Genomic DNA, 26302 nt, shown 5'->3' on the forward strand with positions numbered 1-26302 from the left:
ACAATCATATTGAAGCTCTTAAAGGATTGATTTTGCATTGGAAGAGCTAATATGTTCCCAAATCAGTCGACGGGTTGGTTGAGATTAGTTTAATCTATGGTTTGTAATACCTCTGGTGAGAAGTGCAAATGGTATGGGATGGGTGTGAATGTTCTTGTGCTCTATTGTTGTAGATGTTGAGAAGTTTTTGTAAGTTATGTATATCTGTATCATTATCAGTAAGATTTAAGTTAAGGAAAAGCTGGGCTTATTTGGTTTTATTTTTAACGTTTGAACTTCCACTTTGCAATTCCTTTTTATCGAGTGTGCAAATGTTGGAAGAACTTTTGTTGGACCAACAACATAAATTCTTGGAGGAAGTTTAAACCTAATTATAAGATCATTATAACGGTGAATGTGAAAGTCTACTATACTCGGTACCCCGTTCCATCATGCTGAGACTTACGCGAGGTTCCATCATGGTGAGACTTACCTGATGGACGAATTAACGAGTGAGACTTCAGGTACTGTATCTCGGGGTTTATAGACTTTTTTTTACATTACTATTATCTAAATTCATCAAATAATTAATAAATTTAATTTGAGAGATTTGAGGTACCTCGGGCTTTATAGACTTTTTTTTATTACTATTATCTAAATTCATGCAATAATTAATAAACTTAAATTTAATATTTGATTCTACTAAACTTTACTTTTAATTTTACAGAAGCTACTATCGCATTTCGATTTTAGAGTTCAAGGGGTAAACAATGAGCAGAGCACATCTAAACTAGTTTATGAATAAACTTGGTGGATGCTAAAACCTTTGAATGATGGACATTGTGTAACAAGCATGGTTGATATGTTAAAAGAGTTATCCATTGCGTAAAAAAATAGAAATAGTTCAAATGGATTTTTTATTTTTTTTATCCGTACAAAATACAATAAGGCTCGTTGTTCACTTATATTTTCTCTCTTTTGTTTCTTTATCTTTACAACGTAATAATCAATTAGTAGCTAGACTGGGTGACTTTTTATGGCAATAGGAGCGTGTATTTGGACAGAAGTTATAATTGCATTTCGATTTTGGAGTTCAAGGGGTAAACAATGAGCAGAGCACATCTAAACTAGTTTTAAGAATAAACTTGATGGATGTTAAAACCTCTGAATGATGGATATTGTGAAACAAGCATGGTTGACATGTTAAAAGGTTATCTATTGCGTGAAAAAATAGCAATAGTTCAAATAGTTTTTTTTTTGGTCATACAAAATACAATAAGAACAAAAAAAAATAGTAATAATAATAATACCAACCAAATTATCATCCAGAAGCATAAAAAAGAATGAATATATGATGACAATAAGATATTCTATTAAATTTTCACATTAAGAAGTAACTTACTCGTAGTTATGCTCTTTCAACCAAGTTTTTAACTTACATCAACTTATTTTGGGACGTAACTTCTTCTAATAGTGATTTTATTATCATCGTTTGTTAGTAATATCAACAATATTTGAACTAATTCACTTCGTGTAGTTATGCTCTTTTAACAATTATTATTAACTTTATAATAATATCCTTTAATAAAATGTTATTATATAGATAATATAAACTTAATAAAAGAAGGGGTGATCTTAATTTGTAAAAAATTAAAATGGATTAAATTATCTATAAAAAATCGTTATCTAAAATATGGAACCTCTACTAAAATGCAATTTTAAAATATAATGAGCAACTATGAAGTAGTTAGTTATATGCTAAATTTAGTTAATGTTAAATACAAATTTAGTTAAAATGAAATAAATAACTAAAAGAGAACAAATTTTTTTTTTTTTGTTGTTGAAGGATTTTGTTTTACTCAAAAACTAGGGTGAAAATAACATTGGTAAGAGGGTGAGAAATTAGTTACAAATAGGATTGATGTTGATTTTAACATTAGTTGAAATGAGATAACAAACACGGTTGAAATATTTTTTCAGAGATTTTAGAAAGTCATAAAAATTTGATTTATATTTGAAGGATTCTGATTTATCAAAATGTTAGTGTGGGATTCTATCCTTTTGGAACTAGCAGCCAAAATTTGGTTCAGATAGCCAAATAATAGATTCACTTATGTTCATTGGGAACCGGTAAAAACTTCTTGGTACCGGTAGTCAAAGGCTGAAACGGTAGCCAAAGTACGTCGGAAAAGGTTATGTTCATCCTGAACCGGTAGCCAAATCCATGTACCAGTTCAAGAAGTCCTGATTAGTATAGAACTCCAGTTTCCTTATCCCTTTTGATTCTTTTTTGGATCAAACTTCCTTCTTAAGTCCTATACACAAAATTTTCTATATTTTTAGAGGGATTAGGACATTTTAAAATCTATATAAACCTTGTTAGCCATCTAGGTTTATTTACGGCTTTTGCATACAAAATTCAGATCTATTAGAGAGCTATCTCTGAGAGATATTTTTATTCAAAAAATTAATCTGATTTTATTTTTGAGAGCACACCCATAAACACAAGAGTGATTTAGAAGTGTTGCTCTCTATCTCATCGAAATTGAAGCATAATTAAAGATTCAGAGATTCCGAAAAGCAGATTCATTCATTCTTCATCAAATTTAGATCTTGAATAAAAGGGGTGAAAATATCACACTTTGAAGGGGTCAAAGCATTCGTGGAGTGTTGTTTGATCTACCTACAACTCTTCTATAGAGATCAAGAGTAAGTCTGAGGTCGAGAGCTGTTGGACGGGAAAGTCGCAAAGTCAGAGATTGTTAGTAATTGGTTTTTGGTAGAATGATAGGGTGTGAGCCTGAATTAAAGTTTGGTGTACTTTGCTTCAAACATAGTGGATAGTTTATCTCCGGACTGCACAATCCAACGAGATTTTTCCCGTAACAATTGGTCTATTTTACCAATTGGAGTTTCCTTGCTAAAAGTCCTGAAGTCATTTCTCAAACCTTATTTACTTTACTTGCATTTTTTTTTTCTTCTTTTTACTTTGTAGTTTGATTTTAGTTTTATTTTGATAAAATTAAAATAAGTAAAAATTGGATAAATGAGTAAGTTAAATCTATTCACCATCCTTCTAGGTTATTTATCCATATTATATTCCACAACCACTCCGCTACACACAAACTCTCAACACAAATTAGTTACTAATTCCGATTGATGTTAGATCCAACATTGGTTGAAAATATGTAGCAAACACAGTTGTAATATTTTGTGAAAATGCGGTCCTCTAAGAAAGAGAGAATTATATTTGAAGGGGTTTGATGTTAATAAAAAGTTAGTGTGGGAATAAGGTTACTAAAAGGGACAAAAATTAATTACCAATTCCAGTTGATGTTAGTTTCAACATTGGTTGACAATTTGGAAGATAGTTGAAATATTTTTTTATAGATTTTAGAAAGTCACAAAAAATTGATTTATATTCGAAGGATTCTGATTTACCAAAATGTTAGTGTGGGAATAAGGTTGCTAAAAGGGACACAAATTGGTTACTAGTTCTGATTGATGCTAGCTTTAACGTTGGTTGAAAATATGTAACGAACACGGTTGTAATATTTGGTGAAAATGCCGTCCTCTAAGAAAGAGAACCGGAATTAGTAAGTAATTTGTGTCCTTTTAGCAACCGTGTTCATTTGAACTGGAATTAATAACAAAAAGTCATAGAAAGAGTGAGAATTATATTTGAAGGATTTTGATTTAGTAACGAACATGGTTGTAATATTTGCTGAAAATGCGATCCTCTAAGAAAGAGAGAGCGATCCTCTAAGAAAGAGAGAATTATATTTGAAGGGGTCTGATGTTACTAAAAAGTTAGTGTGGGAATAAGGTTACTAAAAGGGACAAAAATTAATTACTAATTCCAGTTGATGTTAGCTTCAATATTGGTTGACAATTTGGAAGATGGTTGAAATATTTTTTCATAGATTTTAGAAAGTCACAAAAAATTGATTCGCAGAAACAATGCAACCAATTGTCAACCCATCATCATCTTTGCCTTTATCCCGTACAAACGGGGTAGATTCATGGTACACAGTGCTTCTAACTTTGAAGTATATCTTACCCCGCAGGTTGTCCAATTCAAAGGGTGAGTAACTTGATTGATGGCCAGTCTACCCAATGGAACATAAATTTGATTCAACAATGGTTCAATGAAATTGATGTTAATATAATTTTGAAGAAACCTCTAACAGAATTAGGAGGAGTGGATAAGAAGGTTTGGAGTAGATGGGTCCTTTCTGGGAAAGTTGGCTTATCAAATTGCTTTGAAGCTGTAATTATCAAGAAATGAGGGAGTTCTAGACTAAATTGTAAAACGTCAGAGAAAAAAATTAAGTGTTACATTTTATTCATGTGTGGTGCTAATATGCCAAATTCAGTAGACAAAAAACGAATTTTTTTTTTTAGCTTAATTGTTTGTGTTGGAATTTTTTTTTTGAGCTTAATTGTTTATTAAGTGTTACATTTTATTCATGTGTGGTGCTAATATGCCAAATTCAGCAGACAAAAAAGATTTTTTTGTTTTTTGAGCTTTGGAAACGGAGGAATATGCTGTTTTTTTTGAAGGCCTACACTAGTGCAGGGAAACAACACTTGCTAGTAGTCTGAATTAAATTTTGATGCAAATTTTGGGGTCTTAAGCCCAGTTCACAACTCTCTCTCTCACACACTCACACACACTACCATCCAACAACTATAGGGGCTGCAGAGGACAAGATTATCAAAGTTGCACTACATTTCTTCCCTTTCACAACAACATCAAGCAATTAAATGGGCTCTTCAATGGGGATATACAGGCAACTGACTATTGAAGATGGTGTAAGGTGCTTATTACTACTCAAAAAATTGCAAATTTAGTGGCAGCAATCAAAGAGGACATCGAGTCACCTGGCTATGCAGTGCAAGAGTGTGTATTCTTGTTTTAATTATTATTATTTTTTGACACAGCACTGAATCGGTGCATTGGATTTGTGATTAAAACAAAATTTAGGACAAATTTTGAACTAAATTTTTTCTAATCCCCAATCTAAGGCACCAATTCGACGCTTCCAAACATAACAAAATTGTATTAGTTTGTCATGAAACATGCATAGATTAAAATCCGTGAATTATCTATTTTATAAGATTATCCTTTCTTACTCTGGTTAAAAAAAAAAAAAAAAAAAAAAAAAACCGAGTATGAATATAGACAAATATACAAGAGAAAGTGGACATACCTCTATGTGCCAAGAATCAGCAAAACAACTATAATATCAAATGGAAGACAATCGTACAAGCACAAAGAGGTTAAATTGGTAAACTTCGTCAAAAAAGGTAAATTCACACTGTGATGCACACTCACCAATTGGGTTCATGCACGGTATGGCATCTTAATTTCAAAGTTTTCTAAACATATTTTGATTCCTAAATATGTTGATTAATGCATGTTCCAATTTCAAGGCTTCCTAAACTTTTTCTGATTCCTAAATATGTTAATTAACAGACACAACAAAGAAGAGCCCCTTTAAAACTTAAGGCCTACCATTTGGCACTTTTTGAATGAAGTGATTACCCTTAGGATTCAAGCCCACATCCTCACACTTAAAAACCCAAAACATTTACTAGTGCACCAAGAAATGGCTCCTTAATAAATGAAAGGAAATATTGAAAATAAGAATGAAGATATGGATGAATGGCAAGGTAATAAAGAATGTAAATAAAAAGTAAAGCATTTGTGAGAAAGTAGAGATGGCACTGAAGCCGAAATGATACTTGAAATGTAAATATGGTTTATTGTTGAACAACACAGAAGAATGACAACCTGGCAGGGTTACTGACTGGCGAAACAGAATGTATAAAAGTCTAATAGACCTGTATGGTAGAATAGGTCTTAAGCTGGTCAAGTAGAATTGCATAAATATCATTTTCATCATTGGCACATAGAAAAATTCATGACTAACAAACATAATTCAGAAATTATGATACAAACACGTATAGCCAATGACACAGTAAGTACCCAATATGTGATAAATATGTTATTGTCATCATTTTTCCCCTCCCTCGGTTTTTGGTACTAGACCCTTCGCTATTCAAATCTATTCTAATACACAATATTGCATAATAAAGCAGATCCAGGTGAACGGAAATGGAATGGGTATTAAAGTTGAGGTGGACATTTTTCCAAATAAAATGAAAAAACCAGTATCTCTACATCAACAACTATTACCGATAAATCCATACTATCAAAGCATGATCCCTCCAAGAAAAATCATTTTTTTCTTCTGTTCAATTTGAATTTGGTTTCTAAATTCATGTTTCAGCTATAAATACACCACACATATAAATTGATCTTTTATTTTAAATGATATTCATAATTTGAATGAAACAACAGATTCACTGAAAATAAAGCAAACGCCCACAGTAGTATTAAAAAAAAAATAATAAAATAAAATAAAAATTGATCACAAATTACAAATACCTGAAAAGAATATTGAAGCTGAACAATAAAGGGATGCACAAGTTTGGTGAGAATATCCCTCTCAGCCCTCATGTAATCAACATGATTGTTCTTTATAATAAGTATCTTTCCTCATCACTTTCATTGCAAAAATCCCATCACCACTGTCCCCACCAATACCACTAATTCCATCCCTATCCCTTCTTCCTCACCACGGGATTGCAAAAATTCCATCACCACGGGATTACATTTTAGAGAGAGAAAAGGGGAGGTTGAGATCGACCAGAGGAGAAAACACTTAAAATTTAGCTGTTCAATTTACCTGTTAATCCGTACAATCAATCAAAGCCCTAAATACTTTCCTAACAAACACACAAAATAGAAATCCATTTCTGAAAATACAAATCGATTTGTGGAAACAAAATCGATTATGGCGGGATTTGATTTCAGAATGGCATGATTTGAATAATAAGTGTACTCTAGGTTTTGGAGGGATTTCCTCCCGCGAGATTGGCACCCAGTGTTCCTAAGTAATTGCCCTTGCAAAAGCAAATTTTAGTTTGCCATCTCATTTAACTAGACCTATTAAAAGGAAAAAAGTTAGAAAACTACAAAAAAATAAGTTAAAAAATTACACTACTTTTGAATTTAACCAATTGCCCTTGCAAAAGCAAATTATAGTTTGTCATCTCATTTACTAGCAGTAGTTGAAAATGTGTTCATTAGAGCTTGGTGGCCAAGTAAGAGTTATCCAATACTCACTATAAAATGGCTCTTAATTCCATTGATCTTTCAAAGATGGAAGAGGTGAAGCTACTTGGAACATGGCCTAGTCCATTTCTTTACAGAGTAATATGGGCTCTGAAACTAAAAGGTGTGCCCTATGACTACACAGAAGAAGATTTGTCCGATAAAAGTCCTCTGCTACTACAATACAACCCAGTCCACAAGAAGATCCCAGTGCTTGTTCATTGTGGAAAACCAATTTGTGAGTCCACAATCATCCTTGAATACATTGAACAGACATGGCCGCAACCTCCCTTGCTGCCAAATGGTCCTTATGACACAGCCGTGGCTCGGTTTTGGGCTAAATTTGCTGACGACAAGGTAAATAGTTTCATTTTAGCTGTTCTTTCACTTGTTAATTAAAAAAAAAAAAATGCATAGAATACCTAAACATCAACATATTTCATGCCTTTGATTTTTTTAGGTATTCTATGCATTTTTTTTAGGTATTCTATGCATGTTTGGTTGTGTTCTTTTTCAAAATGAAGTAGAGAGTGAGATTTACCAAAAATTAAAAACCAGATCCAATAATGGCTACTAACATATATATATATATATGTGGGTATGTATGATGTATGTTGATGTTTAGGTATTCTATGCATTTAAAATCAAAGATGAAGTAAAGAGTGAGATTTACCCAAAATCAAAGATGGTGAATAAGTGGGCATGTATAATGTATGTATTTATATATATGTGTGGCTACTAACATATATATATATATATATATATATATATATATATATATATATATAAATATTTGTATCAAATCAAAACCCTAACTTTTTAACGCTAGATGAGTTGTTGTTTGAATTCGGCAGAAAGAGAAACTACCACGAGCTAGATATATGTATGCATGATTGTGTCTATCTATATATATATATACACACACACACCTATATAGATGAGAGGGAAGAAAGAGAAAGGAGTCCCGACTAGATTGTTGGAGGAGGGGTAAAAACCTAACTTAACAATATACCAATTCTTTCTTATTTTTTTCATTAAACATATGGTTTAACTCTAAGGTCAAGCACATAAATTCATCCCAATCCCACTAATGTCAAACGGTCAACTTGGAGCTTGTTGCTATATTGAGCCTACCTTTTTGTTAGTGCATGAGGTGAAAATCTCGAGTGCTTTAAGTAATTTGCCATAATGTAAATTATTCATCTTTGAATTTTTTCAATTTGTCAGTAAATTTTAAAATATCAGATTTCGACTCTATGTATCACTAATTTAACTTATAACATTTCTTACCTAAAAAAAAAAAAAAAATTTCAACTTGCAAGCCACAAGCACTTCGATTAAGTGTAATCTTACATAGTAATAAAAATTAATACTTCTTCTTCGGTGATATTTGTGCAACTGATGATTAGTAGAAAATGAGAAATGACCTTCCTTCGGAGTTTGAATTCGGAATTGAAGTGGTAAGGTATTTTGGACAATCAAAATAATATTGAAGATGAGTTACGTGTACTTATTTGTGTTTTCATTATATTATATTTTTTTTTATGTAGAATGAAAGTAATGAAAAAATCAACAGGAGGCTGTGAACACCAAACTAAGAAAAAAGAGTAATGAAAATTTAAAGGATGAAAAAAAATAACGAAAAATTAAAGGAAGAAAAAAAGTTTTTTCTGACCAGTTCTTTTAATTTCTTGAGTTAGAGATTTAAAACAACCATTTAAAAATTTGTTGGGCATACAGAATTTGATTTTATGTTGTAAGGTTATCAATGAGTTAGGGGTTACGCTGGTTGTGAGTCACACCGAGCGCCAATTATAACAATTTTATTATTATTATTATTTTTTTTCTAATGAAAAACCACCTTTTATTTTTTCTAATAAGAAGTCCAAATGCTTATTGGGATTCCATTTAAAAAATAATAATAATCATAATAAAATAAAAATAAATAAAACTTGCTTTTTAGTCTCTCCGTCTTCTCAATCGTTTGCTTTACTTTGGCCCTAACTCTTGAAGAATAAAGTTAGAATCTCAGTCTCAATGGCGGTCATGAAACTACCTGAAGAAATTGAAATTGATATACTCTCAAGACTTCCAGTTGAATCTCTTGTGCGGTTCAGGTGCGTTTCCAAACGATATCGTTCTTTAATTTCTAATCCCTATTTCGTGAAATTTCATCTCAATCGATCAATTCTCTCTAAGAATTACCAGAAAGTCTTTTGCCCTAGTTTCCCTCCCCAATCAATAGACTATGAATCATTACTTGACAACAACAAAAACGATTTTAATGTTGATAATAATGCATTAGTGGAGTTGGATTGTCCATTGTGGGGTCAAGATAGCCAAGTCTCTGTAATTGGTTCTTGCAATGGTTTGATTTGTTATATTGTTGATCAAATTAACGTCATCTTATACAACCCTTCCACTAGAGTCTACAAACAATTGCCAAAACCACCCGGTACTGCTCTACTCTTTGGTAGGACGGGTAAGATTGGTTTTTATTATGGGTTTGCTTTTGAATCCTCAGAAGATGATTACAAGGTAGTTTTGGGAGCTGATAATTGTGATGCTGCCTTTAAAACTATTAAATTCTATATGTATAGTCTTAGACACAATTCTTGGAGAAGAATTCAAGACCTGGGTTGTAGTTATCTTCGGGTGTGTAGTAATGGAATTTTCTTGAATGGAGCTCTTCATTGGCTAGTGATGCCCATAGGCATTGGTTTCGATCAACTTCAAGTGTTAATTGTTTGTCTTGAGTTATCAAAGGGGGTATTTAGTCGGATGACTGTAGATATTCAAGGCGAAAAAAAATTGTTGTTCTACACATTGGGGGTTTTTGAAGAATGTTTGTATGCTCTGTGCTTTCGAAGAATGTCTGTTGAAGTGTGGTTGATGAAGGAATATGGCGTGAATGCATCTTGGACTAAGTTTATCACCATCCCATGTGATGTGGATATTTGCTTGTCACCATTATGTTTCTTGAGGAATGGTGAACTTCTACTGAACAACATTTTATCAGGATCAAGATTGCACAGCGATCAAACAGAATTAGGATCGTACAACACAAAAAAAGAGAGTTTTACGAGAATTTGTAATTGTCCCTGTTCTTCCAGAGCAGTTTTGTATGTGGAGAGTCTGGTTTCACCCAACAGCTTTGATGGGAATGACAAATAACGGCAAGCGCTGGGACCTATTGCAGTAACATTATTTATGATTATGTTGATGTGACTGATTTTCATTTGGTAGTTCTTCCTTCTTTGGCAATGGATGAACATTGAATCTTGAATGTCAGACTTAGAAAGAAAAAATATTATACCTATAGATGAATGTGCAACTAGTTTGCTGATTTTCTTTTCTTCTTTTTGCTTTTTTCTCCCTGGTGAATGGTTTGCTAAAAATCTATGTTCGTCATGTATTGAAAAGTTGACAGAGACAATTAAACTGTTTTACCATTTCTTTGTGGTAAGAGGGATTGCTGTGATTATGTTAATGGAAATTTGTGCATTTGTTTCTAGTCATATTTTTGGGAGATTTTCATTTTCTTTTGATCATAAATTAAAATTGTTTGTGCTCAAGCCTCATAATTTGATGTCTACAATCAAGGATGGCATAATTATATGTTAAATTCAATGCAGTCATCATTGTTTGCGCAGTGGTTGATTAAACCAACCATATGAATGGGTTTTTTCAGTTTGAATCTCTGTGGTTGTCCTCACCTTTAGCAGCACTCTCCAAGAATGATCATCCTTTTGTTTTTATTCACTTGTTTATTGTTCTTTCATAACTTGAATCTGACATGACATAGTTATAATTATGTATTTATATTTAAGAACATACTAATGAGTCTTGTTTTGCATCTTCTAGAGAACAATATTCTGTTATTTTTGTTGTTTTATTTGTAAGACATGGATAATGCATTGTGATGTTCATGAGGAAGGCAATGAATTTGCTTAAGAAGTTATTGCAATGCCTTGAATGGGGAACAAAATAGTTGGAAGTATGCTTAGGTTTTATAAGTCAGCTGTATGTCAAAAAGAGGTTACCGGTTAATGTTAATCAGGGTGTTGACAAGGACAAATAGATGCTACTGCTGGGGTTCTTTTGACACATTTTGTCCTCGAAGCCTGTGCAGTAAAGTAATAAGAACTGAATACTAAAAAATTACTCACTTTATAAGTATAGAGACTTCAGGGTTGGTGGAATCAACTCGGTACTAAAAATTAATTATTGTCTTTAAATGACCACTTTAATAGATGATAATGTGATCTTCATTATGATTTTGAATGTCCCTTTTTAGCACGATTTTGAAAATTGCTGCTGGCATGTAGTTAGCAGCCGGTGCTTATTCTCCAGTAGTTAGCAGCAGGTGCTTATTCTCCAGAAACTGTCATCATTGTTTCTTCTCCGTGTCCAACTAGTTTCTAAGAATGGTTATTCCTATTACCTTTTCTTGTTACTTGAAAATGGTTATCTGCAATACAAAAAAATCTTAAATCTTCTTGTTAGCTATGTGAATGATTTGGAAATGGTTACTACATTTGCTCATAAAGGAGGAAAGATATGCTGCTCGCAGAGCTATCATGCCCTTGAAGCTGAAGAGGATGAAAGGTAAACTATGCTCTTTCCAATAGTCCTCTCCTCTCACATGTCCATGGTTTTTTCACCTTAGTATAAAAATTGAAAATCTTCAGTCCTGTTTTCTTTCTATAGATTTGTTGAAGAATGGAAAAAGTACAGGACAACTAGAGAGAAATTATTATTATTATTATTATTATTATTATTTTATTTTTTGTTTCCTTTCTCTAGGGAAATGAAAAAGTAATTAAAAAATCTTTCTTCATGCATTTGAAATGTTACTCCTTTTCATATTTACCTAATAGGGGTTGGCTCAAGTGGGTAAGTCACTTGGTCATGGTGCCTCATGAAGCATCAGGTCTAAGGTTTGATGACTCTTAAGTGCAAACAATTTCTTGAGATTGGTGTGCGAGTATCAACTAGGGAAAAAAAAATTCACCTAAAAATTCAGGACTTCTGGACGACTTCTGACCTTGTGAGTTCCATCATTAATTCTATTGCAATATTGGGATCAGACTGCTGGATGAACCTTGTCTTGTTATATGTTACTTCACTTCTTAAGCTTACTGGTTCATCCAACTGCATTTGATGACTCTGATATGTTTCATCTTTTGTAATGTGATTGGAAGCTGCTTTCTCCTTTTGTATTTGTGTGTCTATGTGTGTCTGTATGATGCTTTTTACAACTTATCATGCTCTTAGTCCTACACACATAAATACCAAACTTGGTATAATATTTACAGTTATGTGCACAAAATTGTCTATATATTGATTATGTATGCAACATTTTTTTGTAGTACTCTTTTAGCATACACTTTTAAGGGTTACAAGCAGTAAACATTTTTAGATCAACAATGATTTTTCACATAACCATAACAAATTTAGCCGAGCCTTAGCATTTTTTGTGCATTAAACTGAGTTTTCATATAACTCTAATTTGGGGATGCTACATGCACATTTGGAATTACAAAAAAGAAGACAAATTACGCACTTCTGAATTCAAGTAGTAGTGGTTGAACATGTGTGCATTTGCGCTTGGTGCCCAAGTAAGAGTTATCCAATAATCACTATAAAATGCCTCTCTGAGAGAGAAGGGCTTTTAATTCCATTGATCTTTCAATGATGAAAGAAGTGAAGCTACTTCGAACATGGCCTAGTCCATTTCTTTACAGAGTAATATGGGCTCTGAAACTGAAGGGTGTACCTTGCGACTACATAGAAGAAGATTTGTCAAATAAAAGTCATCTGCTTCTACCATACAAACCCAGTGCACAAGAAGATCACCGTCCTTGTTCATTGTGGAAACCAATTTGTGAGTCCTTGGTCATCCTTGAATACATTGAAGAGACGTGGATGCAAAATCCGTTGCTGCCAAATGACCCTTGTGACAGATTCGTGGCTCGGTTTTGGGCTAAATTTGCCGAGGACAAGGTAACTAATATCATTTTAGCAGTTTTAGTTGAATTGATATAACTTTCTTGTTTGGTTATTTTCTGATTATGATACATATAGGGTCTTACTATTTGGAAAATGTTTCAAAGTACCACTGAAGAGGAACATGAAAAGGCCATGAAGGACAGTCTTGAAATGCTGAGAACAATAGAAGAACATGCCTCCGGAGACAAAAAAAAATTCTTCAATGGAGAGATCGTTGGTGTAGTTGACATAGCTTTTGGAGGAATTGTTATTTGGTTGGGAGTTATAGAAGATGTGTTAGGGGTGAAGGTACTTGAAGCCCGCACGTTACCTCGCTTGGATACATTTTTTTCAGGAACCACCCTTAATCAAAGACAACCTTCCAGATCACGATGAAATGTTCATGTTTTTCTAGCGCCTGAGGGAGAAGTTGGTGGCATCTCGATGATACCTATATAATTTTGGGTAAGCTTGAGTTTTCCTTTTCCATCGTATGTTCCATGTGTTTATCTTATGGCACTAGTTGGGTAAAGCCGTAAAGGTATTTGTGTGAGTCGTTTTTGTGTGTTTCTGTTCTTTTATGCTTATAGATTAGAACGAGACTGGAAAGTAAGGATAGACATAGTTGGACTTACCCTCAATACATTTTACTCTGAACTAGCCTCTTAAAGATGAAAGAAGTATTCAAATTCAAAATATTATTCAAAATGGTGATTATAAAAAATGAGAGGCCCAAAATAAATGCCTGCAGAAATGAGTTGTCCTTGCGACAAGCTAATTATACGTGTTCAATTTTTAGATAGCGACTGTAACTAACATCACTCATAAATAGAACTCATTGCACTTGAGTCTTTAGCTTGTATGCTTTCTTGTCCTTAGGCTAACCTTATTTTCATGTCAGTTTCTTTCAAGCTTGAAATAAATTAGTATAGTTTCTTTTTTCCGGTACTTAAGCCTGTACTATGTAGTTAATTGTTTTAGAAGCTTGTCTCAACCACCCAATAATTTTATTTGATGTTCATTGTCCTGCAAAGTTGGATCCACAAAGATTTTGAAAGAAATTCCAAATAGAGGCCGAGATTCACCTGCAGAGTAACAAATGGAATAAATATTTGCACAATAGAGAGTGGATTACCACAGATGTAGAATAGGGAAGAAACAAGAGAAGAGAGCGGATTACTTTATTTTCTTTTGGAACTAAAAATATAAGTGGGTCCAGGCTAAGTCACATAATGCAGGAGCGAGAGCGAGAGTGACAAAATCTAAAATTAAGTGAGAGAAGGAGTGTCTTGAGAGTGTCAGTATATTATTTATTTTATATTTATATAATTATTTTATGTGAAGTATTATTATATTAATTTACTAAATATTTTTTATTGATACATTTATTCTAATTAAATATTTTTTATAGTGTATTTACAAATATATTATTGTGTAGTGAACATATATATATATATATTGCAGAATACAATGCCATTTTGAAGGTATAGAAATAAGTACATGGGCTAGTTGAAATAATACAGGCCCAAATACAATTAAAGTTCAAAATGAATGAGACCCAAATCTAAAGTGAATGCGGTCCTAAGCAAAAGGGAAAAATAAAGACTAAAAAGCAAGCCCATTGGGCAACAAAATGATTCTAGAATTATATTCCAAACACTCCCCCCCAAATGATTCTTTCAGCCTTCCCCTGCCCTGGTGTATGCTTAATGCTCTCACAGCGAAAAGCGTCCGTCTTCTCCTTTTGTCGTATCCATACGGGTTCAAGGTCTAAATATTTACAAAAAAAAATGTAGACAAATCTAAAAGGCTGGTCACGTAACTCGTGTCTTCCAACGAGTCCAACACAGATTTAAGCAAATTGCGAACTCAAAAAATTGAGTTTGGGAACTCGAAAAATGAGTTTGTGAATTTGGGGTGTATCCACTCCCAAATCGTCAATACTTGCTCAGAGCTCAAAAAATTGAGTTTGGGAACTTGAAAAATGAGTTTGTGAATTTGGGGTGTATCCACTCCCAAATCGTCAATACTTGCTCAGAGCTCTTGAGCGCTAGACATCCGGGCGAATTATGTGACTAAGGGTGCAAGTATATAATGAGTGTCTTCAAAAATTAAGTGGGAATATGAGAGTGAGAGTGAGAGTGAAAGAGAGATTACAATGAATATGGGGGATGGTATAGACTGAAAAGAGAGATGATTATTTTTTGGATCCAAAAAATTAATAAGGGTAACAATGTGAATGTGTAATAATTTTACAAACTGAGTAGGGGCATTTTAAAATTTTGGGTTAAGTGCATTAAACCCCCCTCAACTTTCTTCTCTTTCCCAATAAACCCCCCTGAACTAAGTGAAGTACACTTAACTCCCTAAACTATTTCAATTGTTGCAAAACGTTAGTGGGCCGTTTAAAAACTAACGTCCAAAGAAGACACATGACTCACGTGACTAGGTTAAAATCAATAAAGACAAAAATAACCTTGAATGTGTAAAGTTCGCTTATACACCAATGTATCGTCAACGAACGTCAACGAAGACCGAGAGGAATAACATATACAGATACACAAATATATATATATGTATCCCTCCTTTCTCTTCAAACAACCTACAGCATCTATCCATGGCCATCACCTCCACCGTCCGCCCATAGCCACCACCGACACCACCACGGTTCTCTCCCCCACTGAATATTTTTCCCTCACAACCACCTCACCGTCCACTGCCACCAACACAACCGCTCTCTTCCCAATCCACCTCCATCTCTTTGGCCTCCAACTCCGGCAACAACAAGAACTTCAATACCGGTGAGAAGTGGGTTTGTTCTGCAGCGGTAGTGACAAAGGTGCTCGGCGACGGCGAGCTTACCGGAGAACACAATGATTATTCGCGATGGTGGCGCTGAACCACATGGGCAGATGGCAGTGAGTTGAACTGAAATGGCGGCGGCGAGCGAGGATGAACCCACGGGACGGCGACGATTGTTCTTAACGATGGTCGCGGATCAGAACGGTGGCGGTAACGACTGTAGGAGTCGCGAAGCTTCAATGAATTATGGCAATGGTGGCGATGAATTTGTAAGATGCCGGTGAGCTTACCGATGAGCAATGGAACTGAACTAGATATGGAGATTTGAGATCGAGTCACCTAATTCTGGAGATTTAAGAGCAAATGAGAAGGATTTGCTGAAAATCAATGGCGAACGAGAGAGGATTTGCTGAGACTGAAAATTAGGGGCTTCAAATTTGGGGGTTCTTGGGATATGATGAATATATCTATATCCGAACTCAAGACCAAGTCCTCGTTTGCAATTTCTTGGGTTCGTTCTCAGCATATGATGCTCTCAATGGTGAAAATGATTTCTTTCTTCAGGCCAATTATGGATGTATGAGATTTTGATAGCAAAGACTACGAGAATGGTCTCGTTTTGAATGGTGCTTGGACTATAAATAATAATTTATCTTCCCTGCTTTAAGAGTTTTATATCTAGGAAAGGATTGTTCTTAGCATATTTCCAAGGTGCTATATAATAAACAATTTGCAGTGATTACTAATGCTCTTTGAACTGTGAATTCAGATTAATTCTGTCAGAAAAAGGTTAACCGTCTATGTTTGCCGATCTCCGACCATAACAAATAACATATTTAAATGGAGAGAGACATGCATCAAATCCGATCAATCCCAATATACAACCTATTTAAATTGGAACCCATTTTGATATTTTGATGTTATTACTTCACAATTTCCTCTCATCTCCTTCAATTTCTTGTTGGCCCCAAGAAATATTATTGACGAGATGGACACAGAAAGGAGGGTGGTGGTGGCTGCCGATAGAGAAGAATTACAATATATATATATATCTATATATATATATATATATATATATATATATATAATTCTCCACTAATTGAGTTGTCATTCTCTTATTGGTGGAGAATTGTTTTTGTCCACTTCAATAAAATAATTCTGAGTTGGCCAATTTTCATTGGACATAGAGATTATAATTATTACATCAGCCTATCCAAAAAAAATAATAATAATAATAATTTTTTTTAAAATAAAATAATTCAACATGAGGGGCTAAATGGTAATTTTTATTTTCTATTAACGGCTCCTTGACGTTTCTTGATGGAGTGCAACAAAATGATAGTTTAGAGGGTTTACTTACTTCAGGAGGGTTTCTTGCAATTGAGTTATAGTTGAGGGGGGTTTAATGCACTTAACTCTAAAATTTTTAACAAAAATGTAAGTAATATTGTAAAGGGTAAAGTGCAAAAAACCCCCCTGGACTATACTCTCTCGCCCTAAAAATCCCCCTGAACTATTTTTTGTACAATTAACTCCCTCAACTATCAATTTTTTTGCAAAAATTACACACGGGCAAAATTCCGTTTGATTTCTCCGGCAATTAGGCGCGTGATGAATACATGCCGGCAATATATTTTGAAAATGACAAAATTACCTTTATACTATTAAATGTATAAAATAAAAATAAAAAAAATCCCAAATTAAAGCCCTAAAAAAATCACAGGCGTCGGTGCGGCGAGGGATGGATTTGAGAAAGAGGTGGTCACGGTCCTTATCGCCGCTGGTGCTAGAGGAGGTCGGCGCCCTCATCGCCGCTGGTGCTAGAGGTGTTTGGCGTCCATATCGCGGCTGATGCTAATTTTCTGGAAGAAAAAAAGAAAAAAAAAAAAAAGAAAAAACCCTAACCCACTTTTGTTTCCCCCTCATCTCTCTCTCCGCGATGCCGTCAATTCACCCACCTTCTCTCTCAATTTCACCACCGCCGCATCCTCAGCCCACCTTCTCTCTCTCAATATCGCCGTCGCGACCTCATCACCGCTATGAACCTGTTGTAGCCGCCGAAGTCGCTACCATCATCGCTGCAAACGAGCCGGCAACGCGCGTTTCCATCTCGTTCTTGAAATTTCTTTCTTGTAACGGCCGGCTCGATCATCTATCATAGTGTCACTATAGGGTTCCGAACTAGCCGTCGTCCTTGGTGACTATCGGACTGTGGATTTGTGATTTGCCGTGGTCTCACAGATTTGCCTGGTCGCCGATTTTAAAGCTGATTTACTACCGTCCCAAACCACTGCGCCAGTTCCATCTCCTCCCCCGAGCTCTAACCTCCGTAGTTGCTGTCATAACACCACCATCACTAGACCCATCTCCTCCTCCAACTTCAATGGCTTCCTTTTCTGCACTGTGTGTGGCGTGAATAAAAGGAAGGCTTGTCCAAAAAACTAAATAATTAAATAAAAGGAAGGTTGGGGTTCGTTTGTGATTGTTGATTGGCTGATGATTTGGTAGGGATAGGATTCCAACTTCTAATGTTGGTGGTGGTTCATTTTTAGGAATACTGTGTTGGTGGTGGTTGTGGGTCAGGCTAGTGGTGGTTGTGGGTCGGGATTGTGGAGATGACAGTGGTTACCAGTGAGAGCCCAACCTCAAACTCCATGATCGTCGGCGCCGACGAGAAACTCTAAGCATCAACAAGGAGCAAACCGGTGAGAGACTGATCTCAAACTCTATAACCGCCGGCGAGAAGCTCTAAGCCTCACGATACAATCCCAATGAGCAAACCAGTAACTTAGCATCAGCATCATACAAAACCCAGTTAAATAAACCGTGAGCATCTTTGAAGGCCCAAATCGAGAACTTCATTGAAGAACAAATGCTGGTATTGAAGGTTACGATATGTCTGTAATATCTTTGACTGGAAAAACTAGGGCGTAGGAGAGACAGCCTTATGTGTAAGGCCGTGTTTGGGGATAAAATAATTAAGGTGATAAAGTACTACTGTGTTGTCAAAATGCTATTAGATTGTTAAGATTTTTTTTTGACACATCAGCAACTGAGGTTAAGAAAACACTAAAACAACGTCTTTCCACTAAAGGGTAATATTGTAATCCTCTTTTATCGGTGTGTCCTTAACTGCAACTTTATCATAGTTTAGGGGGCATTTGTTAATTCAGGGAGGTTTTGTGCAATTGGTCGAAAGTCCAGGGGGATTTTTTGCACTTTACGCTATTGTAAATAAATAAAAATAAAAATTTATCAGTGGGGCCATCGGCCCCATTGAACCCTTGATAGGTCCATGGCTGATCGGACTTTGGGTACTGAATCTACTGATATAAGAGAAAAAGAATTCTAGAAGAAAATGGGTTCAATGCACTTGGTGATTTATTGTTGAGCAAGTTTTCAAAAAAACCTTGACTATTTGAAATTGGTACAAAACTCCCCCCTTGACTAATAATTTGACCTAAAACCCTCTTGATTATCCACTTGTTGCAAAATTGAGACCAAACCCATAAACTAGTATTATAATGACAAAAATGCCCCTTAATAAAAATTTTAAAAACAACAAATTGCATAAAACCTCCTTGGGCTACCAGATTTTTGCACAAAATTTAGGTTTCCTTCAAAATGATTTTCATTTTAAGTTTTCTTTTCCTTTTTAATTTCCAAAAGTTTAAGAAAATTATAAAAATCACGCACCATTAAACTGAATTAGGTATATGCCAAGTGCCATTTTGAACGAGTCAACAAACCTTAGCATATCTACCTATTCGAAATGAGGCAATAAAAGAATGGTTAATACTTTGATTAAGGGGCATGAAAAAGAAAAACATGCATTGCACTACATTGTAATTCAACCTCTTAATATAAAAATAATAGTGTCTATATCTATATATGTGTATATATATTTCCCTTGGTGCCCATGCTAGACTTACCCAAAAATCAATATAAATTGACAATATGGGAGAAGGGCTCTCTATCTGTCAAACATGGAAGAGGTGAAACTGCTTGGAACATGGCCTAGTCCATTTCTTTACAGAGTTATATGGGCTCTGAAACTAAAGGGCATACCTTATGAATACATAGAAGAAGAATTGTCCAATAAAAGTCTCTACTTCTACAATACAACCCAGTTCACAAGAAGATCCCAGTGCTTGTTCATGGTGGAAAGCCAATTTGTGAGTCCATGATAATTCTCGAATACATCGAACAGACATGGCCACAAAACCCCTTGCTGCCTACTGATCCTTATGACAGGGCCATGGCTCGATTTTGGGCTAAATTTGCTGACGACAAGGTAATATATGTTTATTTCTGCCCCCCACCCCAACACACTCACACACACACGCATCAACACCAACATATCTCTTGCCTTTTAGCTCCATTTCTAAGGAAAAATGCTAAAAGTATCAATTTGTACTTTGAGTTATGTAGGTGCATAACAAAGTTCTTCGTACATGCCAATCACCTATATGTGAAGAAACCATTTAATAAGTTGAAGTTGTACTAGTGATTTAACAATAAAGGGCTAGTTTAGTACACGTAACTCCCGTCATTGCAAAGTTTAATGATGGTCAGATGTATGCAGCTTTACCTATGCATGTGAAGAGCTATTTTCATTTCAAACCCAGTGAGTCACAATTTAATTGTCATGTAACTTTATTGTTTGATAATTTTCTTGATTATGCTACATTCAGGGTCCTACTATTGGCAGAATGTCTATAACTACGGGAGAAGAACATGAAATGGTCTTGAAGGACGGCCTGGAAATGCTGAGAACAATGGAAGAACACGATCTTGGGGAGAAGAATTTTTTTGGTGGAGATAGGATCAACATAGTTGACATAGTCTTCGGAGGCATTGCTCATTGGTTGGGAGTTATGGAAGACATATTAGGAGTGAAGGTACTTGAAGCACACACGTTCCCTCGCTTGCATGCACGGATTAAAAATTTCAAGGAAGTGCCTGTGATTAAAGACAACATTCCTAATCGCGATGAAATGTTTGTGACATTCAAGCGCAAGAGGGAGATGTTTCTGGCATCTCCATGATACCTTTGCCATTTCTGCTGATTTTGAATTTCTCTGTGTTTTTTGTGTTTATTTTTATGGCAGTGGTTATGGAGGAAGTAGTTCTGTTTGTGGGCTTTATTATGTAGGCTTTGGTATTGCTCTATTATCTATGCCTTGTTTTGATGATGAATAAAAAGTAGTTTTCATGAATGAGAGGAAAATTTATCTTATTTTATGTATCCTAGGATGACCAGCATGTGGATTGGGATTGGCAAAGTTATCATGTACTAAAAATAAATTCTTTTGATTTGTGAAAAAAGTCATGTAGCATAGTAATTTTTTGAGGGAGAGTGGTTTGATTCTTAGCATTAAAAAATAAAAATAAAAATAAAAATAAAGAAAACTTGTTCTCACAAATAATTGTTGAATATTATCAGGCCTCCAACCATTCCAATTCAACTACTGAATCTTTAACACATATGCTATCTTCTTATCCTTCATATAAAAAAATTGAGGGCTCAACTTTCCTTAGAGTGGGTATGTATTAAATTGGTTATACACTGTGTTCTTAATACCAATTGTGACAATTTTTTTTAGAACAATGCTTGCCTCTGTACTGGGCTATTGAAGCTCGAAACTGGACGGACTTTGTTGGAGAACTACCTTCCTAGTGTACCAATGAACATCAACGGTAAAACCTACATGTAGAGGCTACATGCAAGAGTTTGTTCAATAATATTATTTAAAGTAAAATACATCCAATTTTAACCTGTAGTAATCTAAAAATACAACCAAGAATTAGTATTCTTGAATTATTATTATTATTATTATTATTTTTTAAAGATGAACAAATACACATACTCAGTCATGCCTCCACTGAAACTCGAACACCCGACCTCCTTTTTGAAGAGGAGGAAATGTACCAGTTGTTTAGTTTTGGTTTTTTTTTATTAGTATCATAGCTGATGAATGTCTTAATGAAATGAGAAAGGAACCTAAGTGCTGCTGTCAGATTATCTAATGGTTGCACAGGGCATTGCATGTAAAAGAGCATTAATTGTGTGTTCATCAGATTAATGAAGTCAGAAGACTTGATTTAAAGGCAATTTTAGTATAAAATAAAGATAATAGTACTGCTTCGTAAGTTTCTTCTCCAAATGATCCTTATGACAGAGCCGTGGCTCGGTTTTGATGAGATAGACCCTTAAATAAGAGCCACACACCACGATCGAGGAGTCAAAACGTCTGAAGTGATGACGCCATCACCACACTCCAAAAATCGAGCCAGCCCACGTCGTGTATCTCACCAACCGTCATTAGATATATGCCTTCTAAGAATCAATGAGGGGCGATTACAGGGGAAGATAAAAGGGCAAATTTATCGCAATGTTTTACACGTTACCAGTCATGCGGTACATGTACATGACCCACTTCCACGAACCAGGTCCAGAGGCCCAAATCCAAAGAGGATTAGCCCAAGTTGAGAATGCAGAATCCATTCCAAATGACAATTGGGCCGGACTGTCATTTGAGAGGTCCATAGCTGAAAATATGGCCCAAAAGCAATAGAAATTAGGTTAATGTGTATGGGATATATAAATGTAAAGAAAAGAAAAAATGATTTCATTTAATACAGTGTAAGAAAAACTTTCCATTAATAGAGAGATAATTTTTTTGATACTACAGTATCTCTTGAGGATTTTCCACCCACAGAACATTAAGTATTCCTTGGAGTCATCCCGTCCATGAGATTTCTAGCTCTTCCCATCCATAGGAATCCAAACGCCATTCCGAACTACATCTGACTTGACTCCTACTCAAGGGATACGTAGGCAACTTAGGCATCCCCAAAGTTCGGTCACTCTATCTCGAACCACTCCTGTCCAATCAAAGTACCGAACTCGTAAGTTCAAACCATTCACTGGTCATAAGGAAAGAGAGCAATAAGAAAGATGAAGTAGGTAGTGTAAGCAAACCCCCAAACTCATTTTTCTAGTTTACGCAAATCAGTTGAGAGTCAAACATTAGGGTCATATTAAAATCTAGCCAAGTGTCCTGAACACTTCCACAATCCGGTGACCTAACACACCAAAACTCAATGTTAGTTGACGACTCTGAAACATAGACATTAACCCTACCTTCCAAAACAAAATATAATTCAGGTTGTAACCACTTCGTCGTATTTAGTTCACGATTTTACTTTTCAGACCTCGATAGTTGGCCTCCACATGGGGGTTGATCGCATTCAAAAACCTCAAATTCCAGCCGGAGGTAAAAACGCGGGTGTGGCAATAAATAGAAGACCTACAAAGCCTACAATATACATACTCTTAAAACAAGCAAGAGTGAGAAAAACAAAGATGAAAACATGTTTTTTCAAACTAGTGAGATTGATTGTGTGAGTTTTATACTTTCAGTTGATCAGACAAAGATAAATATATAGTTTCATAAAGATAAGTGCAACCTTCTTGAACATACATATTTGATATCTATAGGTTTGATATATAGACTTTGTTAAATTCCAGAGATAGCGCTACCATTTATCTTCCGTTTACACGTGGGAGAGGCTTCAATTATATTCAAGAAGCGATTGCGTGTCACTATCTAAGCCTCGATACTCATTATTTCAATATATTATTTCCTACAGATACAGGAGGTGAAGTTATTTGGAATATGGCCTAGTCCATATAGATACATGGTGTATATGGGTTTTCAAAGTGAAGAGAAACTCTGCTTCTATACAGTGACGGAGTAAAGTATTTATTTTAGAGAAGGCAAACATTAACAATACTATAATAAAATTAATAGGGCAGTGGCCTAGTGGTATGTGGTCCTTACTTTCCAAATAGAGATTAGGAGTTCAAGTCTCAGTGGAGACATATGTGTGTAAGTACCAACTAAGAAAAAATATATATATAATAAAATTTTTGAACTGAAATAATAAATAACAAAATAAGGTCTTTTTAGAATTTTTGATTATTTATAATTTTGTTTTACCATGGAGGAGAAAATATATGGGTTTTTTAAAATTTTGAGAAACTTGTTGGGCATTGAACTAGAAAATGAGGAGTCTTTTTTGAAATATCGGAATTTTTTCTTAAGGACTTTTATGAATAATTAAGAAGTTTAGTGGGGTACAACTAAAGTTATAAATATATATATATATATATATATATAATATAATTAAATGAAAATTTAGTGGGGGCACTGGCCCCCACTGGTCCCAAATTCCATTGTGGCTCTAGATGGATGTACAACACAACCCAGTTCAATAGATTCCAATGCTTGTGTTGTTCTTTGTGTTTGTATTCTAATTGTGCAGTTGACAAGTGATCAAGACAGGGGAGCAACTCTCCAGCAGCAAGAGCACGAGGGCTGACCAAAGTTGAAAAAATGAAAAAATATTTTGTTTCAGGCAAACCACTACAGACAGAATCGACAACTCATGGCCCAAAGTGATTGTCCATGCCAAAAGCTAATATTGCTGTGCCATCTCTTTCAACTTGAGCTAATACAACTACCAAAAAAAAAAAAAAAAAAAAAGGACAACGGTTTTCCTTGATAATGTTGGTAGTCCCTCTCTTGCCGAGACTCTGATTTTAAGGGTTGCTTTATTGTTTCTCAAGTATTGGGGTTACCATAATGTGGTCATTGAAGGTGATTGTCAGCGGGTGATGCGTTTGAAGGTCTCTGAATCGGCCTAGCTTGCTATTTTTCATGATATTCATCTTCTTCTTAGGGAGTGTGTGGGTTCAAACCTTGCTTGGGTTTCCCGTTTGGGGAATGGTGTTGCTCATTTATTGGGTAAGAAGGCTCTCGAAGCCGAGTGTGGTGATTAAAATAGTTAATTAATCAGAATTTCACTATCAACAAGTCCTAATTAGTATTCAAATTCAAAACAATAATGTATTAATAATGTCTGAACTCATTGACTAACACTATTAAAATATAAATTTTTAGAATTAATTATTAACACGAAGAAAATTTACAATATTTTAAAATTCAACCACAATTTGTTGAACCGAATATGTGCATGTGGGGAGACGCATTATTAGTATACCACTTTTACAAATAGCTTGTAATGTTGTGCCTCTTTTGAGAAAATAAATAAATAAATCATACTCCGACCGAAGACAGCCATGAGACACACCGGAGAGTTCTAGATTATGACCTAGTCCATATAATTAAGAAGAACTCCTGAATGATAACGCAGTTACACAAAATTATGGAAGGACAATTATATGCTGCTGATTACCTGCTAGTTGCTACTGCTTGGGTTCTTCTTTTTCTGATACATATTGTCTTTAAAGCCTATGCAGTAATAAGAGCCTTAAAAGAGCCAAGTACGAAAAAAATAGATTCACTCTTGAAGCATCAACCTTAGTTACAAATTTACCTCCCTGTTGGTGGAATAAACCTTAACTTTCAATTGTCTTTAGTAGAGAGATAACCCGGTCTTAGTGATGATTTTCAACATCCCTTTTTGGCATGAAATGTTTGCTGGCACATAGTTATACTAAACTCATGTTATGGTTGGTGGTATTAAATCGGTACCTGAGATTTAAAAAAATTTTAAAACAAAATTTGAACCAAACTTCCTTTCATCCCAAGTTCAGAGCATGATTCAATACTCACAAATATAACATTAAGATTTATGTACATTAAACTTGCTATTTTCATATAACTCTAATTTGGGGATCTTACATGCACATTTGGATAATTTCCCCCTCCCTTTTATTTTTATTTTTTGGTTAAGGGTCAAGGAAATAAAAAGCGGACATAACCTTGTATTTGCACCATTTATTGATGTTTTAACCTCTAAAACAAATGTTGAAAGCAGGTAAAATGACTTTACCAGTGTGTTATATCATATGCACACATTTTCAACCACTACATGAGTTCAGAAGTAGTGTAATTTAAAAAAAAAAAAAAAAAAAAAAGAGAAGAAGAAGAAGAAGAAGAAGAAGACAACTTCAAGTTAAATGAGATGGCTAAGCAAAATTTGCTTCTGCAATGCCAATTACTTTGGGCAATGAGGGGTCAACTTTGTGGTGGTACGAGGGTCCACTCCAAAATTCTTTCTTTATTTTTATTTTTTTTATCTTTTTGGATAAATTATAGGAATTTTTCCTATATTTTGCTATAATTACATAGACTTACCCTATAATTTGAAAAATTATTTGAACCTTCCAGAAAAATGAAACTACCGTGTTAAATGCACTAACGGATCGATCTAATGTACAAAAATACCCTCACATTATTATGATAAATTACTACATTACCCATTATATATACACACAAGAGCACTTACATATAAAACCCTCTCAATATTAGAAAA

The 26302-nt window shown here is 34.7% G+C and overlaps 2 pseudogenes; both read left to right on the top strand.

The window, feature by feature from the left end:
* Positions 1-7200: 7200 nt before the first annotated feature.
* On the top strand, positions 7201-13568 carry LOC132274162 (probable glutathione S-transferase; annotated as a pseudogene).
* A 6373-nt stretch (positions 13569-19941) lies between these two features.
* LOC132300664 (probable glutathione S-transferase) lies at positions 19942-21566 on the top strand (annotated as a pseudogene).
* Positions 21567-26302: the final 4736 nt, after the last annotated feature.

This window comes from Cornus florida, unplaced genomic scaffold (genome assembly GCF_030987335.1).
Source record: "Cornus florida cultivar Cherokee Brave unplaced genomic scaffold, ASM3098733v1 CherokeeBrave_3.0.0_Hap2_Chr01, whole genome shotgun sequence".
NCBI lineage: Eukaryota > Viridiplantae > Streptophyta > Magnoliopsida > Cornales > Cornaceae > Cornus > Cornus florida.